Source organism: Pleurodeles waltl, chromosome 4_2 (genome assembly GCF_031143425.1).
Source record: "Pleurodeles waltl isolate 20211129_DDA chromosome 4_2, aPleWal1.hap1.20221129, whole genome shotgun sequence".
NCBI classification, from domain to species: Eukaryota; Metazoa; Chordata; class Amphibia; order Caudata; family Salamandridae; genus Pleurodeles; species Pleurodeles waltl.
Window position 1 is genome coordinate 524,801,264 of NC_090443.1, and position 14,499 is coordinate 524,815,762.

General features: G+C 50.8%; 1 protein-coding gene across 1 annotated transcript in view; it reads right to left on the bottom strand.

Moving 5' to 3' along the window:
- LOC138293050 (nmrA-like family domain-containing protein 1) overlaps nt 1–13,221 on the bottom strand; it is a 56,745-nt gene extending 43,524 nt beyond the window's left edge. Inside the window, exon 1 of the mRNA XM_069232039.1 lies at nt 13,024–13,221. The gene's annotated coding sequence lies outside the window, so the exon portion shown is untranslated. The remainder of the gene's footprint in view (nt 1–13,023) is intronic.
- Nucleotides 13,222–14,499: the final 1,278 nt, after the last annotated feature.

A 14,499-nucleotide genomic window follows, 5' to 3' on the forward strand; every position in this document is an offset into this window, starting at 1 on the left:
TTGAGCTAATAAACGACTACGTCGCTGACATTCTTAGGGGTGCAGGGAGCTGTTTTCAAGCGCGCCATTCCGCAGTCTCCCTCCGACCCGGCTCTAAGGAACGAAGCGTGTTTGCACGCGATTGTAACTGTCAATGGCGCTGCAGGGGGAGTGAGGGGCAGGCCGCGCACCCCAATACTTTCAGCCGAGGGCATCTGCGTTTGGAGAGGAGGCTACAGCGGTGAGTCTCACCGTGCCACATCTGCAGCACGTGTGTTGTTGTGTCACACAAGTGCTGCACGTCAGGATTTGGAAAGCGCACAAAAGCTTCGTTCTGGAAAAGAGGACCCAGCAGAGATTTTCTGGACTACATGAGGGGGGGGACTCTCATTGTGATGGGTACTATGGTTTCTAGCAGACCCCGATTGTTCGAGAGAACTGTGAACATTTGCAGAATAGCCCCCTCGGGGTTCTCGGCCCTGGTGCCACTGCACCTGCTGCACCCATGGTTGCTATACCCCGTGTTTACGCATTATACTGGGCAACGCCCAGTTATGTAGATGATGAGGGTCGGTCAGTCAGTCCCTGTGGATAAAACACTATGCTGGATGCTCAGCTAAATACTGCATATGTACAAGGTACGTGTTTTTGTTAATATGCAACAGGTGCATACCAAGTAATGGCATTTATTTAAGACTTACTTTAACTAAATCTGCAAACAGCAAACAATTAATTTGGCTAAACACTTTTATTATGTTAAATGTAGATATTCTGTCAGTAGATTTGTCGATTATTTTTGTGAATCAATTCAGATAACTGATTTCTCAGGTCAGGAACACCGGCTAGCTTCATCAGGCTTTGGACGTGTTTGCCCTCTGCACCCTGCACCATGTCTTTCCACCAGAGTACCGGGAGTGCTCAGAGGATGCAGAGAGCATATGGGCAGTGTGAGAGCCGAAGCAGTAGGGAGCAGAGGTAGCGTGTGCGCAGAGCAGGCAGCAACAGAAATATGGCAGTGAAATTAGGATGTGGCCAAGTCTTAAAATTGATCAAATTGCTAACACATCACACGTGGATAACTCTGCCACGCTCTCATCCACCAGCATTCCGTCCCAAATTACTTTCAACATAAGTCTTACCCCACCAGTGTTTTTTTGTGTAACTTTCTCCCATGATTGCATTAGGACCCGCTGTGCTGCTTCTACGCTACTGTTTCTGCAGGGCACTGGTACCTGTGTTCATCCTTCCTGTTAAATGCATGTCTCTTGTCCACTAGCCTCAAATGTGGCAAAGTCAGTGCCAGGAACACAGGGGCAGCTCATCCTTACGGACGTCACTTGGTGATCCACTTCCTTCTTTTCAAAGTTTTTTTTATTACGATAACAGTGAATGACTTTATATTATTCACTGTTATTTTAATAAAATGGCGTACAGTTAGCTAGACTGAGTCTATGACCCTCCATGGTAGCTGAGGTAAGTAAAAAACACTTTTTAGTGTATGTTGTGTAAATGCTTGCAGATGTGTGTGCTTATGTAAAAAAAAAGTGTGTGCATGAGTGAATATGTGTGTATGTGTAAGCATGTGTGTGAGTGAAAGTAAAGATAACATAGCGTGTGATGTCACTTCTGCTACCCCTGGCATTTTGGTGAATTGACGTCCATGCTCTTGTCCCCTTCCATGCGTTCATCACACTTCACAAGAGCTGGCATTGAAAATTAGAAAAAAATGATATTTAAAGTATTTTCATTTTGAAAGTGTGTACTATTAAATAATAATGTATTGTTAATATACTTTTATTTTATTTTATGATGCATTCATCACACTTCACAAGAGCTGACGAGAAAAAATAACGCATCGCCTCACATCATGAGGAATGGGTGTCTCCTAAGATAACACATACCCCCCCACCCCAAAATGTGGTTTTAAAAAATCCATGGTTTTGTTGCAGCACTTTGTTCAAGAGAAGGAAGCACTTGAAATGATTGCTATAAAACATCCTTTTGTGAGAAATTTGTATTTTGCTACAGTGACTACACATTTGAAGTCACCTGCTCTGTATAAGGGTTGACTTCTCTTCCACCTCCTCTCTACCGCCCCCTCTAACCCAAGGCCTTGGGAGCAAGCAGCTCAGCTTTAGGTGATCCAGGTATGGGGAAGAGGATGTCTGTTCACAGGACAGTCACTTCAGGAATATGTCTGTGTATAAACTAAATGACACAATCCCCATGGGATCCACTCAGCCTGTTATAGTTCCAATGTAAAGAAAAGGATCACATTTCTTTGAGTAATACGTCTAGACATTAGCAATTCAGTTTTTATTACTTTTATTGTTTTTCTTTCTCAACCCATTGGAATCCTTTTGTGGAGTTTCTGGGTTCCAAAGCTGCCTAGTCTTGATAGTACCTCATGTCTCTTTCTTCCACTGCCCTAGAATTCTTATCTCTTTATTTCAAACTTTCAGATTCTTCTTGTAGCTGAACAGGGGATGGCAGCCAAGGACTCCAATGCTGCGCCACCTGAAGTTTCCACCACGTCACTAGACTAAGGCCCTCATTCTGACCTTGGCGGGCGGCGGAGGCCGCCCGCCAAAGTCCCGCCGTCAGATTACCGTTCCGCGGTCGAAAGACCGCGGCGGTAAATCTGACTTTCCCGCTGGGCTGGCGGGCGGTCGCCTTCAGACCGCCCGCCAGCCCAGCGGGAAAGAGGCTTCCACGATGAAGCCGGCTCGGAATCGAGCCGGCGGAGTGGAAGCTGTGCGACGGGTGCAGTTGCACCCGTCGCGTATTTCACTGTCTGCGCAGCAGACAGTGAAATACATGTAGGGGCCCTCTTACGGGGGCCCCTGCAATGCCCATGCCAGTGGCATGGGCACTGCAGGGGCCCCCAGGGGCCCCGCGACCCCCCCTACCGCCATCCGGATCCCAGCGGTCGGACCGCCGGGATCTGGACGGCGGTAGGGGGGGTCGGAATCCCCGCGGCGGTGCAGCAAGCTGCGCCGCCGTGGAGGATTCAATGGGGCGGCGGTACACTGGCGGGAGCCCGCCAGTGGTGCCGGTCCGACCGCGGCTTTACCGCCGCGGTCGGAATCCCCATTGGAGCACCGCCGGCCTGTCGGCGGTGCTCCCGCGGTCCTCCGCCCTGGCGGTCAAAGACCGCCAGGGTCAGAATGAGGGCCTAAGTTGCTCACTTCCAACATGTTAACACAGAAAAGAGAGGCAACAGATAATTATGTATATATCAAAAACTTCAATCACAATAGGGCTTGTAGATCCCTTTTATGTGTTATGTTTCGTATTCAAATTCTTCATTCAAAGGCAGAAGGGCAGCCAATATGTTTCTCCTTGACAAAGGCTTCCTCAGGGCAGTTTAGGTCCCCCAGCTAATGTCTGTTAACCTGACAATCAGCAACACTACACATACTTGGATACACAAATAACTACCTGCTACCTAAGGCTGGAAGCCATGCTCAGTAGGAGAGTTGCCTGAATATGATGAAAACCCCCAAAAAGTCAGCCCTAGGGGTGGGCATAACTTGCTGTAGCATAATTTTGAGAAACTGCAGTAAAATTACTTTGAATTGCACAAAGAGCAGAGGTCAGCATTTAGCGATATTTCTTAGCGCAAAAACACCCTAATGTCTTAAATGGATCCAAGGATGCATTTTGAGCTAAGAAAATTGTGCTAAATGCAACAGAACACAAACTATGGCACTCATTATGACATTGGCGGTAAATCCCACTTACCGCCACGCTGACTGCCGCCAACATACCGCAGCCACGGCAGATATCCGTTCACCATATTATGACACGCACACACCAGTCCGTCACTACTCAGCCACAGACACAAGTCCAGCCACACCAAAGGTCAGTGATAAACTGGCGGTATCAAAACCAACACCGTTATGCCAACAGAACAACGCACACCACATTATCACCCACGAATCACCATGGCGGACATTCAACGGCGGTACACCATTGGCGGTACATACTTCCGCACTCAAAATACACACACACAAACAAAACAATACCCCATTGGACAATTCAAACAACACACATCTGACACTCATACACACAGCACACCCACACCACTATAGAACACCCACCCACAGTACCCACAACCCCTTACGAATACAGACCATTGGCACAAGACAGACACCACAACTACACACAAAAATAGCGCCACCCACCACCTAAACCTATACACCACCCACGCACCCCACCTCACACACCCCAACACATCACCCTACACACCCTCACCTACACATCTCACACAACACCCATGGCACCACACAACACCCCAGATTCTCAGAGGAGGAGCTAAGGGTCATGGTATAGGAAATCAGGGTAGAGCCTCAGCTATTTGGAGCACAGGTGCAGCAGATATCCATTGCTAGGAAGATGGAGCTATGGTGAAGAATCATGGATAGGGTTAATGCTGTGGGACAGCACCCCAGAACAAGGGATGACATCAGGAAGAGGTGGAACGACCTACGGAGGAAGGTGCGTTCCATAGCAGTAAGACACCAACTCACTATCCTGAGGACTGGCGGTGGACCAACACCTCCTCCCCCACAACTAACAACATGAGAGGAGCAAGTCTTGGCAATCATGCATCCTGAGGGCCTGGCCAGAGTAGCAGGAGGACTGGATTCTGGTAAGTCAACTCTATACTACTACTACCCTCTACCTGCATGCCATCACATACCCTCACCCGCACCTTCACTCCCATCACTCCACCACCTCCCACACACCCCACCATCACATCCCACCCATTCCAATGGCAAGCCCTGCATTCACCACCAATGCATGGACATCACTCACAGCCCTGCATGGACACCTATCACCAAAGCATGCGCACTAGAGAGAATCAGCTAGCCCACCATATGCCAGCTTACACAAGTTAAAGCTGCCAGGGCAAATACAACCAAATAGGGCAACCCACAGATGCACAATATGTCACACACAGAAACAATAACACACCATTTAGATCCCCACAGGTATCCCAGCCAATGTCAGCGAAGAAGAGGTGCCAGCACTATCCAGTCCCCCAACTGAAGAGACCCACAGTGATGACAGCAACTCTGGTCACCTGGATCTGGATGACCAACCTGGCCCATCAGGGACCTCTGGACAGTCGGTTACCCAGGCCCAGTCACACACCACCACAGAGCCTCCCCCATCTGGAAACACCACAGCACCCAACCAGCGTACCGATACCTCTGTCCCTAGGACACGTCAATCACCAGTGTGTTGACCACTACAGGGACCCAGGGCACACCTCATACCCAAGACAATCAGGGACCTGGGGTCAGTGGCAGTGGGCTCACGGTTCAGGGGACAGAGGCACAGGTCACCAGGGAAACTGGGATGAGTGCTGTGCGCCGGGGGAGGACAGGACCAGGGAACCGACTCTCCAGGAGGCACTGACCGAGATCCTGGGAGCCTACCAATATTCCCAGGACACGCTGGGCCAGATCCTGGACAACGAGCAGGAGAACAGGCGGCTGCAGGAGGGACAGTACCAGGGGATCAGGGAGGACTTGCAGGCCATCAACAACACCCTGGTCTCCATAACAGGGGTGCTGGCAGACATGGCCAACATTATGAGGGAGGCAGTCTCACAACAGTGGGCCCCTGCCACTAGCCAGACATTTGAACTGCTTTCCACCTCCGCTGCCGCTAGTGGACAGGAGGCCCCACCACAGGACTCACAGGCCACCAGAACCCCTCTCCCTGCAGAAGGAGAACCACCCCGCAAACATTCCCTGCGATCCAGGTAAGAAGCCAGAGACTATTGCCAAGACCCCGCCAGGAAATGAGACTCTCCTGATTGTCACCCTTGTGTCCCACTCTGTCACCCTGTCCACCTTGAACTGCCATTGCTCCCCTTCCTATGTCCCCATGGACAATGCACCTGGGCTACAAGCAGACTGGAACAATACCCTGGACATGCCTCCATCATTACCCCATCCCCTTGCACTTGCCCCTCTTCTGCTTAGCACCTCAATAAACACCTCTTGACAAAATACAAGTATGGAGTATGGAGTATGTAGGGTTTTTAAAGTATGTATTCTTTTAACCAGGTTCAAACATTGCAATTCAACTGTACGATAATGTTCACATGGGAAAGACCTGTAGTGTCCTGCAGTGATCACACCAGGAGGGATAGTGAGGCACCAACATCTGAAAAATGAATTGCAAACGGTTACAGTGAGTGGGCATTGAAGTGGGAAATGACAGCATGCCAGTGCCAAAGATAATCTAAATAATGACAATGAAATGAGAAGTAACACTGTCTTACTTGTGTCATTAGAAATATTGCCATATCACTGCTGTTCTGTTGTCTCCATCCTCATCCTCTGCCTCCTCATCCTCACTGTCCACAGGGTCCACTGCTGCCACATGGCCATCTCCAGCCCCCTCCTCCTGCAGAAAAGGCACATGGTGTCTCAAGGCAAGGTTGTAAAACATGCAGCATGCCAAGATGATCTGGCAGACCTTCTTCGGTGAGTAGCACAGGGATCCACCAGTTAGATGGAGGCACCGAAACCTGGCCTTCAGGAGGCCGAAGGTACATTGGATTATCCTTCTTGTTCGCCCCTGTGCCTCACTGTAAAGTTCTTCTGCCCTTGTCCTGGCATTCCTCACAGGCGTCAGTAGCCATGATAGGTTTGGGTAACCGGAGTCACCTGCAAATATTGAGGGACAACATTTAGCCACACGCTATCCTATATGGCCCACATCATACCCATACACCAACATATGCTGGGTGGGAACCAGGGCTCACCTATTAGCCACACCCAGTGCCTCTGTAGTTGGCCCATCACATTTGGGATGCTGCTATTCCTCAGGATAAAGGCATCATGCACAGACCCAGGATACTTAGCATTGACATGGGCGATGTACTAGTTTGCCAAGCACACCATCTGTACATTCATGGAGTGAAAATTCTTACGATTTCTGTACACCTGTTCATTTTGCCGGGGGGGAACAAATGCAATATGAGTACCATCAATCGCCTCAGTTACGTTGGGGATATGCCCCATTGCATAGAAGTCAGCTTTCACTGTGGCCAAATCCTCCACTTGGGTGAAAACAATGTAGCTGTACATGTGTTTAATTAGGGCAGACAACACTCTTGTCAGCACTATTGAGAACATTAGCTGTAACATTCCTGCTGCCAAGCCCACTGCCACTTGGAAAGAACCTGTTGCCAAGAAATGGAGCACAGATGGGGTTTGCACAAGAGGGGCGATCCCAGTGGGGTGACAGATAGCAGATATCAGGTCAGGCTCCAGTTGGGCACACAGCTCTATGATTGTGGCCTTGTCAAGTCTATAGGTGAGAATAATGTGCCTGTCCTCCATTGTTGCCAAGTCCACCAGGGGTCTGTACATGGGGGTATGTCTCCATCTCCTATTCATCGGCAGCGGTTGCAGTCTAAGGGACAAAAGAGTGAGAAGCCGGTCACAAACTGTACATTGGAGACACAACAGTACAATGCATGATGTTAACAAGTAATGGGTAAGTGGGATTTGTCCTGTATGTCCAATTTTTGACTGTGACGCAGTTATTGTCCAGGGTCTGCCCCCCCCCTTAAATGGCGTCCGCCTGTACTGTGTGGAGGGACAGGTGGAAGTGAGGTAATTCCGCTGACGTTGTGCGCCGTTGCAGTAGGCGGTCGGGAACCGCCGTGCAACTCCTCATTGGCTAACATTGGGCCCTTTGGGGAACAGTGGTCAATGGTGATGTACGCCAGCGGTGACGGTATGCACCGCTGCGGACATGACTGCCATTTTCTACCTGATTCCTCACTTGCTACCAGACCTTCAACACGAGAGGACCTACACTGCATGTGCTGCTGTGACCTGTGGCTGGAACCTACCATAGCCCATGTGACTGGGGAAAGGGCCCCTGCCTTCACCTCGGCGGAGTTGGAGAGACTGGTGGATGGGATCCTTCACAGTACGGACTGCTGTGTGGGCCTCCAGACCAACAGGTGAGTACACTGTGGCCATGATGCATGTGGCATGAATGCATGGAGTGGTGTGTGTGAAGGCCTTGTGTAGGGGGTTTGAGTGGATGTCCCCTGGGTGGTGTACGGCTTGTGTGCTGGGCCAAGTGTGTGTAAATGGTGAGGGAAACGGGTATGTTGGGCCATAAGTGTAACAGGCCAACGGTCAGACTGATACCATTTCATGTGTGTATTTCCTCTGCAAGTCAGCGCCCATCAAAAGAAGGGTATATGGCGTGCCATCGCCAAGGACGTGCGGACCCTGGGGGTCTATGGCAGGTGGAGCACCCACTGTCGTAAACAGTGGGAGGACCTAAATGCTGGGCACAGAAGACGGCGGAGGCCCAGCTGGGGATGGCCTCCAAACGAGGAAGAGGTGCCCGTCGAACCCTGACCCCCTGATGGCCTGCATACTGGCGGTGGCCTATCTGGAGCTGGATGGGAACTTGGGGGCATCACAGCAGCCACAAGTGGGTGAGTACAGTGCCCATCATCACAACTTACGCATGGTAGGGTGGTATCCGGGTGGGGGATGTGTGTCAGTGGGTACCCCTAGCCCAGGCCTGACATTGCAGAGTAGGTCCCATGTTGGCCAGGGTTCTGAAGTGATAATTCTGCTACCCAGCTCGTAGGCATCCACAACTGGTCAGGGCAGTCTGGGTCCCAGGTGTGCTGCTTTTGGCGCTGTGTGCCCCTCCCCATGCCTTGGTGGCTAGCATTAACTGGTAGTGCAATGCATAGTGCGTAGGCGTGTGCGTGAGTGTGCTGTGTATGCCAACGGTGGTGTTGGTGCAGCCATCGACCCAGTGTATCCTTTGTCTCTTCCCCCCCTTTTTGTTTTGTCACCCTGCCCTTATGTGCATTAGCATCATCTGGAGGAGGAGCTGAGGCACAGGCGAAGGAGGGAGCCGCATCCCACAGGACACAGGAGGCAGATTCCACAGACAGTGAGGGCACCAGTGGGATGGAGGGCGAGGGGAGCATCACGGCGGAGACTTGAGGGGACAGTTCGGACAGAGAGCCCTGACCCAGTTAGCCCTGCTGCCCTGAGTGAGGAGGCTGTTGACCTCATGAGATCCATCTCTGTAGGGCAGTCAACCATTGTGAATGCCATCCAGGGGCTGGCAGCCCAGATGCAACAGACTAATGAATTCCTAGAAGGCATTCACACTAGCTTGGCAGCCCTACAGAGCTCAATCCAGGCCCTGGCCTCCTCTCTGATGGCAGCCATTGTCCCTGTTTCCACCCTCCTCCCTCCAACTTCCTCTTCCCAGTCCCATTCCCCTCAACCCCAACCTATCCCAAGCACACAGGCAGATGAACATGCACACAAGCCAACACACGAGTGGCACAGGCAAACACAAGCACCACACATCATCCCAGAGGCACTCACACAAACACCATCCAGTTGTAGACACAACAACATCCACTATTTCCTCTGTCTCCCCCTCCTCCTCCTCCTTCACCTCCCTCCCAGTTGTGTCTACACTCACACCTGCATGCACTACATCCTCATCCACCACCAGCATCACCACCACACCTAGCAGAACACACACCTCACTGGCAGACTCCTCCACAACAGCCATGCACACGTCCGCTGTGTCCTCTCCCACTGTGTCTGTCCCCCCTCCTAAAGTACACAAACGCAAGCACTCAGACACCCTACAGCCATCCACCTCACAACAGCATCCAGCCCATGCAACTGCATACAAACACAGCAGACAGACACCACCTACAACCACTCCGTCTTCCTCCACTCCCAAACCTTCTCCCGCTTCCTGCCCCAATGTCCCTAAGAAGCTTTTTCTCTCCACCATTGACTCTTCCCTACCCCTCCCCCCGTCCTTCACGTCTGGCCAGGGTGGCAAAAACCCAGGCAAGCACCACAGCCACCCAGTCCACAGGCCCTGAAGTCTCCACACCCACTTGTCGTGGGAAAGAATCCAGGGCACCTGTGCAGAGGTTGAAGGAGCCAGCCACAGCTGCTGCCAGGAAGGGAAAGGAGCCAGTCACAGCTGCTGCCCGGAAGGGCAAGGAGTCAGCCCGAGGTGCTGCCAGGAAGGGCAAAGAGCCAGATCCAGCTGCTGCCAGGCAGGGCAAGGAACCAGCCCCAGATGCTGCCAGGAAGGGCAAGGAGCTAGCCCCAGATGTTGCCAGGAAGGGCAAGGAGCCAGCCCCAGCTGCTGCCTGGAAGGGCAAGGAGCCAGCACCAGCTGGCATGAAGGACAAGGGCCTGGTGCAGGGATTCAGACAGAGCCCCCATCACCAACCATGGTTGTGCAGCCGTCCGAGGCTGCAGGGGATGGGCTGGAGCCCCCCCCCCCACCAGCAGCAGCAGCACCACCACCAGTGGGCAGCCATCCAAGGCTGCAGGGCCTCCCCTCACCACCAGCAGCACCACCACCACCACCAGTGGGCAGCCATCCGAGGCTGCAGGGGATGGGCTGGAGCCTCCCTCCCCCACCACCAACAGCAGCACCACCAGTGGCCAGCCACCCAAGGCTGCAGGGGATGGGCTGGAGCCTCCCCCCCACCAGCAGCAGCAGCACCACCACCACCAGTGGGCAGCCATACAAGGCTGCAGGGGATGGGCTGGAGTCTCCCGCCCCCCACGAGCAGCAGCACCACCACCACTACCAGTGGGCAGCCATTTGAAGCTGCAGGGGATGGGCTAGAGCCTTCCCCCACAACCACCGGCAGCAGCACCACCACCACCACCATTGAGCAGCCGTCACCGCCGTCTGACGGTATGTAGTCCTGCCTCCATGGGCAGCTGTGCAGCCTGCCACCTGCAAATCCAGTGGGTATGACACCCACCTGTGAGACTGTGACCTTGCACTCCCCAGGATGAAGAGCACAGGGCACGATGCCCCCTCCATAACCAGTGGATAAGACACCCACCAACTCCAGCCTCCCCAGGATGAAGAGCACAGGGCATGATGCCCCCTCCAGAACCAGTGGGTAAGACACCCACCAACCCCAGCCTCCCCAGGATCAAGAGCACAGGGCACGATGCCCCCTCCAGAACCAGTGGGTCAGACACCCACTTGAGAGACTGAGGCCTTGCACTCACCAGGATCAAGCACAGGGCATGTTGTCCCCTCCAGAACCAGTGGTCTTCTTTCATCTGCCGGCTGAAGTGCCCTTCGTTCCCCGTCCCACTGAGGTGCCTGCCTATTTTCCAAAGGATGCCCCTGGAGTGTTCTCTCCGTTTTGTTGCAGGTAACAAGTGGGGCCTTGGCCTTTGGCCTGTGGCCCTGTGGCCCACGCACAATGAGGACTGGGCAGTGTCCCTTGATTTGTACATATGTATATATCAGGTGCATAGCATTTTCTTTTTTCTAATGTGTTGTTCTTATTACACTCACTTTATCACATGCCTGTTGTCCTTGCATTATTCCTCAGGGGTACGGGGTAAAATTTTGTTTTTACTGCAGCTGATTGTGTGTAAGGTGTTGGGGGTGGGGGGTGTGACTCTTTTTATCCCCCCTCCCCTGTGTGCTAGGCGGCTGTACTCACCGTTGTCGTCTTTGCCGTCGTTGGTGTTCATGGTGGAGCAAGACATAGAAGATCATTGGAAAGATCTGCAGCTCGGGCTCCATGGCGGCGTGGTTGTTCCCAGTTTCTCCAATGGCGAGTCCTTTCACTTCTGTGCAGTGTTTCCCCCAGGCTTTTGATGTCGTTGGTACAGCCCCGGAAAAGGTGGCGGATTGTGTTGTTGTAATATGGTGAGCGGAACATTGACTTCCGCCTGGCTGTAGCTGGCTACTGCCGTGGTGCCTGTTGTTTCTGCCCTGGCAGTCGGTGTGGTAAAGTGGCTGTCTATCTGGGTTTTCACCGCCATCCTCATAATTTGGCTGTAGTTACCGCCAGCCTGTTGGCGGTATTACTGCCACTTTATCACTGACCGCCAGGGTTGTAATGAGGGCCTAAGTTCTTTGATCCTGCAGTAGGATTGTTGTGCCAAATTACTCATAATTAGGTGATTAAGTGTAATTGCATAATTTTTCAGAATTTTACATCAAAAGAGTAATGCAAAATTACCAAAATTACTCCAACTAGTCTGGCATAATTAAAATTTCACCCAGGTCTTTTCAACCCCAGCCCACTTCAGCCATAGGCTGGCTTCCTTGCACCGTGATCGACGATATATGGCGATCGCTTACGTACATCCGTCTATAAGGAAGTGCACTATAGTGTCAAGTCGGTGTGCCACAATTTTAAGTTGCAAATGTTTTTTTTCTCTCTATTCTTTATCAGTTTGTTATATTTTTGTGAACCCTGTGTGGTTAAGCTGCATATTCAGGTTACAGTAGTTCGAAGCCAATGGTATTTTTCTTTGCGCCATCAAAAAACATATATTTTCCTGTGATGTGCATTAAACCTTAAAAGGGCTTTTATACCTCTTAAGTAAAACAGCCTCGTATTAAGCACCTATACAGTTCTGTTCCAATTATTTACAATGGTTATTTTTGATTAAATTAACATGTTTAACTGAATGTATATAGCTGCTGTATTTAGATGGATACGCGCGTTCTTGTTTTTATTCCTTTTATTTTGTGGCACATGCTCTGCAATAACAAATAAAAAATCACCATCCCAAGAACTTCACAAGGCCAGACCTATCAGTTTTCCCAATGCTTTTTCACCCCGGTTTATCAATTGCCCATTGTTGCTTATCTTTCTCTTCCTCCTCCTTGTACCCTTTTCGGCCTTTCTCTCTTTTGCTCTGAGTCAAAGTTTGATGATGACAAATAAGCGTTGATCCTCAGATATAAGCGCGGTGGCCACCACCTCCAAGCACCAGTACAAATTAAGTTTGTCTCATTAGCCGGGCTACTCTGGGAAGCAATCCACGCCGATCACCCCCCAGAGCTTGTAAACCGATATGGTTTTCAATACTCTGATACGAACTGTTTCGGCTCCGTGCAGTAGCACTTTGTAAAATGGTTCAAAATACGTAGCCCTCAGATATCTAGCGCCTTTTGGAGGGTGTGCGTTTTTTTCCCCTGGGCAAGGTTCACACTCACCTAACGCCTTTTTGAGGGCGTGGGTTTCTCTCCGATGGGCAAGTATATCTCTGGTTTCAGGGGCTGCACAGGACGATTTGGTGACCAAGTCAGTACAACTTTCCGAGTTGTCAGCCTCTGCCGGCCTGTGCTGTCTGCACGTTTTAAATAAAGTTGCCTTTTCCCCTTTTCTCGGTCCATGCAGAATCCAGTAACCTCTGTTTATAGCGGTTGCTATAGGAACGTCCGTAGGCAGTGGGAGGAAGAAAGACTGGTTGGTACAGAATGAGGAAGGCGGGAACTTCTGCCTCCTCTCAAATGACAGTTCCAATTATGTGCCTTGCTGGCAGTACCTCTTGCATTGGTTCGTTTGTTCATTCTACACCCTAAGATCAGACTTTATAGCTACTGAGAGAGCTCAGTGAGTTAATGCACATATTCTAGAATTAATTCCACTGCAAATAAAACAGCCTTTGGTAAAATGTACCTACTAGAGAGATGTTGGTGGAATCTACCAACGCCCACTTGAATTATACGACAGTATGGGCTGAATTATGTGGCAAGAAAATGGTAAATTATGCAGAGTAATGCTCGGATTACTTACTGGTAATCTCCATTACTCCGATTCCTCCTTTCTTGTCCCATTCCGAACTCTGTGGAGTGAGTGCGCCCATTCACTCCCTTGTCACGCACTGTTAAAGATATTTCTTCTCTTTCTATAAAAGGGAAGGTCAAAGAGTATGTAGCCCTCCTCTCACTGCTGAACATCCTGTTTATCACCAAACAACGGGCTGATGAAAGAACAGGGAGGGAATGGGATGAGGAAGGAAGAATCGGAGTAATGAAGATTATTGGTAAGTAATCTGAGCATTACCTTCTCATCTTCCTTTTCTCCCCCCACTCCAAACTATGTGGAGGAATGCCCAAGCAAAGACCTCTTTCATCAGCCCCTCAAGGTACCAGAAGGACCAAAGTAAAGAATTGCAAATACGATCTTTATTCAACATACAAAAAATGCGAACAAGAAGCAGCCCCTCAAAAAAGACCCCCAGGATGGAAACAGAAGCCTCCGAAGGAACAAAGGGGCAACAGAAACCACCTAAAATGAAGAGTTAGCAGCCATCAAGAGTCCAGAACCAAAAGACAACTCAGAATCCTGCGCCACATGTAACCTGTAATGGGAAATGAAGTTGGAAGGAGAGGACCTAGTGGCGGCCTTGCAGATGTCTTTGAGGGGAATGCCAGACCATTCTGCCCAAGACACAGTTATACCCCATGTAGAACTGGCCTTAACCCCACCTTGGACCTCTCTGCCAAGAGCCTGGTAAGCAGAAAAAATCACCATCTTCACCCAAGACAATCTAGAGGAGGATGGCTTTTTGCCCTCTTTGACAGGGCCAAAGTTGAGAAAAAGACTATCAGAGTGATGAAACTCTGAAGACCACGCTAGATAAATCTTTAGAGCACAGACCACATCCAAAAGAGACAAAGAAGGAT